We start from the raw sequence: 5,297 nt of genomic DNA, 5'->3' as shown, positions 1-5,297 counted from the left end.
CATGTGTTTCGGGGGGTTCTATTGCAACGCAGTTCTGGTGTTGTAGAGCACTGTTGGAGCGATGCTGGCTATGGATACTTTTGCTTGCTTGCAAGTGGTTTGAATACAATCCACGGTCTGTATTTGGGCCTACTGTTACTTTCAAAGTACGTTTTGTAACCATTTTTCTGCTAGGCATCGTTTTTGGAGATCTGATTGGGGTTCTTCTACATTTTTGCGACTGGCTTTAGTAAGGGTCTTGGTGGGAGCATTGCTGGGAAGGTCAAATTTTGTTCTAAAACACAGTTTACAGTACACCTACCTTGAGGGGAAAGATCCGCTATAATATTTTGGCCATACTTATTTATCCTTAAAAAGGTGACTCAGACAGAGCACGCAATTTCAAAAATATTGTACTGTCTATTAGGGAAATCAAAGTGTCACATTTTGAACCACACAGCGTACATACCTTTTATTTATTTATCAGTGGTATTGTAATAGCACTTCCTGTTTTCCGTTCAATAATTACAGGCCGGGTTTCAGTCAACATCCGCCAGGCAGGCAGTGGACAGGGTGTCTTCTGTCAGTGGTCACCAACATTGATGGACGAAGCGTCAGCTGGAATGGAGGAGTGCCGCCAATAAGAGGAATTGTTTGCTGCATGCAACTTACTTACCAAATTCAAGGACAACTCCAACAACATACGCAATACAGATACAGTATCCATTGTATTATTCTATGAGTGTGACTGCATGTGCTTAGCTTTAGTTTGTAACCAAAGATTGTCTTTATCTTCAATTATTGTTTGTCCATGCTCTGCTTTTTTTTTCTTCTCTCAACAAAACCTACCCAAAAAGACACCCCCATTCCCATCCATTTTACAAACCCTAACCCTCTTCCCCCGGGCTGTGTTGTTTTGCTTGATGTCTGACTAAAATGACATCAATAATTCCACACACTTGCTGGGGAGGATAAGGTCATAGCAACAGGCTGGTGAAGGAATACGAGGATATCTTCTAGACTTACTCAGCTTCAGTGCTATATCTTCTAGTAGTAGTAGCCAATGTCAAATAAATTCAACGCAAGTACTAGTTATACTTGCAAGCAAATACTTTACCATTTGTTAGGCTACATTATGGCACTGTTCTGTCTGTCACCTGCTATATTCTCGATCGTACCGTAACCGTTGTAATGCTACAGTAAGGACAAACAAGGTTTCGTTTTCTTTTTTTCCATAGGCATGCAACTGCCACTGTGTCACACCACTAGTACCACCGCAATGAGGAAATGTCACCCGCCCAGGATTGACAACGTTAATCCCCATTTCACGTGGAGCCAGCCCTGGGCCTAGCCCTAATTTCTAACACAAATTACAGGTAAGATAAGCGTTTGGTGGGAGGTAGTATAATGGAGTATTATTTCGGAGTAGACAAGAGATTGACGGTTGTACTACTAAAGTCCTACGACTGTTCAGGAAAACAAAGTTACTGTTACACCCCCGCCCCCCACCCACCAGACTGAAAAGCAGTAAAAAACAGGTATGGTCAGATAAAGTTTAAAAATATATTTATGTAGCCCTAACAAAATAATCTCCCTCACCCACCCTAACCCCAACGATTGTCTTTGAAACGTCCCAAAACGATCCCAACTCCCAAATCCCACCCCCCGAAAGTCTATAAAAAAAGGGCAAGGGACACTCCACTACTGGAGGGTGCTGGTGCTGGTGCATTTTGCGGCATGGGCATCATACTCCTTGCGGAGGGTGGCAAACTCGGAGCGGAGGCCCTTAACCAAGTTCTTATACTTCAGGACCTCCTGCTCCAGGTTGGACATTCGGACTCGTAGGCGGCGTTGGCGTTCCTTGCAGCTCCTGTGGGGGGCAGCTGGTATTTCTGTTGCTTGGCGGTGGCGGTTGTCTTTGTTAGCCCGGCTCGGTCCCGCTGGCTTAGTCACGGAGGAGGATGCAGCGGTCCCAGTCGAGGATGTTGTTGTTGCCCCGCTCGACTGCGTGTCCTCCTCCTCCTCCAGGGCCACCAGCCGCCGATATTCGGCGACAGTGGCCTCCAGCCTCCGTTGCCGGGCCATTCTAGCCTGCTCCCTCCGTGTTGTTGATTTGGAAGGAGCAACTATATGAAGAAAGAAAGACATAGTCTGTAACCAATGCTCCTTAGCATTAATAACACAAAGTGATTGAGCCGAAAGTTGGGTCACAGTACAAGTAGCAAATTGAAAGCACAGTACATAACTATTGAGGACAGTATCTATGTAACCTCCCACTTCTGCATCCTTGCTCTAACATTAGTGGTAGTTTAATGAACAAATTCTACGACCACTATGGACTTCCATTACAGTCGACTATGACAGTACACCAGTCTTATTCTTATTCTTCTCTCTTGTTTAGGGAAATTGGTACGTTATCTTATGCAAGCCGGCAGAATGACATGGACAGCACAGTGAACTTGCACCCGAGAAAAAAAGTTGCACACCATGATGAGTGAGACAGACTTGCGTTACTGTACCGGTCCAGTACATGCAGGTGTTGAAGCTATTACTTTTCTATTACGGGTGGCACTGAGAATACTCTGTTACAAGGGCTACTGCTTAATTAATTTACCTTTCACCCTACAGTGCAAATGAGTACTAGAAAAGGAAAATGAAGAAGCTAACTAATTTGATTATCTATCACTTCACATGGGACGTATTTGATGACATATGGGATGACTTTAGGTGCTTTGCTTAATATTGAGTGAACAGTGATACACCCACACATGAATGACGTACTACAAGTAAACTAAAGTTATTAAGAGAGGTATGGAGTGTCCACCGTAATAACCAGATATATGCTGTGATTGCAGACGCAATACAAAGTACTGCTACTATTCATGGTAGTATTGGACACATTTACAATTTCTTTTCCTTGCCTTCCCTGCACTGGAACGGGTGTGCGGGTGCGGTGGTACATCATGCTCTTCAAGGTAACACTTACTTCATCTGGCGACCATCTACTCTCTCTAGATACACATGTGCTATCTAAGAGTCAGAGAATACCATGCTCCAGGCATCCATTCAGTCAAAGTATACGCACACATACAGCTTCTGTTTCACCCACCCAGGCTGCTGTCCTTCCACCCATCCTTGCTTCATCATTGACCCAGCCATGCACCATACCATATTCTTTACTTCCCAGCCACCTCGGGGGCCAAGCAAACACATATCGTTCTTCTTTGCCAGCCATCATACAAGTTCGCGTCCCACTTACTTACACCCTTCTTTCGCTTTTCGTTCATCCCATCCATCACGTTCGTCTAAGAACTTATTGGGATTCTTCTCACCAAAAACTTCACAGCTAAGTCGAAGTACATTTCGAGGAGGCTACTACCTGGTTGATTTGTAATTGTAATACACCCGTGCAGAAAGCACACTATGCAGTCTTCAATCTCAATAAGTAAGGAATATATAGCTTACCTGTTTCCGCCACCACCGTTTGAACCCCCACAGGACCGTCCGCCGGCTCTTGCACCGCCTCCTCCCCAGAGTCCTCCGAGTCCTCGCCCAACACAGCCACCTCCGCGCTGGCCCCGTCACCAGATGTTACACCTACAAAGTACATTTAAGAATGTTAGAATACACCACTCACTACTATATAATATTTGGTCTAGGAGAAATGTTAAAAAAACTGAATACAATGTAATAATTTGTGACTGTCTACTCCAAAGTAAAAATGTCCCATTTTCCAGGGAAGGCTGTTGTCTTGCTGCACTTTTATGCACAACTGATGAATGCTTGCTTTTGATTTTTAACACGCACCACTTTTTCTCCTAACAGACAGAAGCTTGACTCCTAAGAACACGACCAGGATCAAGTTCAAACCAGGTGAGAGCTCGGCTCGACCACAAGAAATGTGTCCAATTAATCGTCAGCACTAACCACTTTTCCGTTTTCAGTTAAATAGTTTTATGACAAAGTAGATTTTAATAAATGTGTTTACTTTTAATAAAGCTTTTAAACTTAAATAGACTCTGTGGTTTTTGTTCCTCCAGACTAGAGTGGATGAGCTAAAGGTTTTGGAATTTTTGCAAGCATGAGTGCCTTTGACACTTCTTGACTGTGCTGTGACTCCGTACTCTCTTGTCCTGCGTACGATAATCTAGAGATCATTGGGGATCAATAATCGGTGACTTCGGAAGCTGAATGACTCTGCCACACTATCTAGTCAGTAAGGAGACAGTGCATAGAGCTATTGCTGAATAGAATGGGAGTCCAATGGAATTGCCAAATGTCCAATCTTAGTTAGCTACACAGACAGACTAATAAGAATAGTCTAGTAATACCACAGGGAGTCATATTCGAGGCAGGATAAGAATTTATATCCAGTCTACAAGAAGATCAAAGACGATTTAGAAAAAATCGAATGAGGAACGCTAGGAAAAAATAGGTACTCTTTATTAAAATGTAAACTTACTGGGGCCAGCAAAGGAGCCCTCGCCTGCCCGATCCTGGCCTGCATCCTCAGCACCCTCCTCCTGTGTCCTCTTGCACTTGGGGGGAGCTGATGTACAACATGAAAGAAAGAAAGACCAGAAAACATGGATGAGATTTTTCAACCAAATCAAACATTTCAAAAGAACAATAACAAAATATTTTGGAGAAATAGCAAATAGATAGACCACTATTCCAGGGGATCTATCTCATGTGGTATACTACGTTATTCGTATTGCCTGATTTGCGGAACGTTGACTTAGAAAGTTCCTATGTAACTCAATAAACAGACTACTAAAGAGGTTTGCCTAGGCCTGGCACTGCAGGCAGCAGTCCGCAGCACGCGAAGTGACAGACAAAGTCCATCCTGCTTGCAGATCAGTGAATACTCAAACTATCAATCCACCCACCACCGCCACTATTTCTTCTTATAGCCATGTGTCTAAAGGAAGGACTGGACTTCAGTCTGTTGGGGCTGATTTAGAAGTCCCTTGCGGCTCATTTTCCTCCATTGTTGCGTGCCTTTTGTGACGCAGCGGCAGAACAAAAGACTCGCCATGGTGTTGGTGCGGCGTATATATTAAAAAAAACCACATATGGGCATATGGGCGATGCATCACGTTGTAAAGCCCTGCGCCATCAGGGGGCGTTCCGGCGCAAGGGAGGTCGTACCTGCGCAGGAACGAATCCTAAAAGTGGCTGAGGGAAATCTACAAAATGTCAATCAGTCACTTTTAGGACAATGATGCATGACTCAAACCCTGCGCGCTTGAAGCCGACGTACGGCTTGATGCAGCATTGGGGAGATAGGGTACCCCAGAGCATTGCTGGAGCTGCGC

At 44.3% G+C, this 5,297-nt stretch overlaps 1 long non-coding RNA gene across 1 annotated transcript; it reads right to left on the bottom strand.

The window, feature by feature from the left end:
* Positions 1-1,811: 1,811 nt before the first annotated feature.
* Positions 1,812-3,570, bottom strand: LOC144827586 (uncharacterized). Its single transcript, XR_013610255.1, has 2 exons — positions 3,445-3,570; positions 1,812-2,105 (listed from the first exon to the last, which is right to left on the bottom strand). It is a non-coding gene; the product is annotated as an uncharacterized LOC144827586 (long non-coding RNA).
* Positions 3,571-5,297: the final 1,727 nt, after the last annotated feature.

This window comes from Lissotriton helveticus, chromosome 4_1 (assembly GCF_964261635.1).
Source record: "Lissotriton helveticus chromosome 4_1, aLisHel1.1, whole genome shotgun sequence".
Taxonomy (NCBI): Eukaryota; Metazoa; Chordata; class Amphibia; order Caudata; family Salamandridae; genus Lissotriton; species Lissotriton helveticus.
This window is presented reverse-complemented; position numbering and strand designations above follow the sequence as displayed.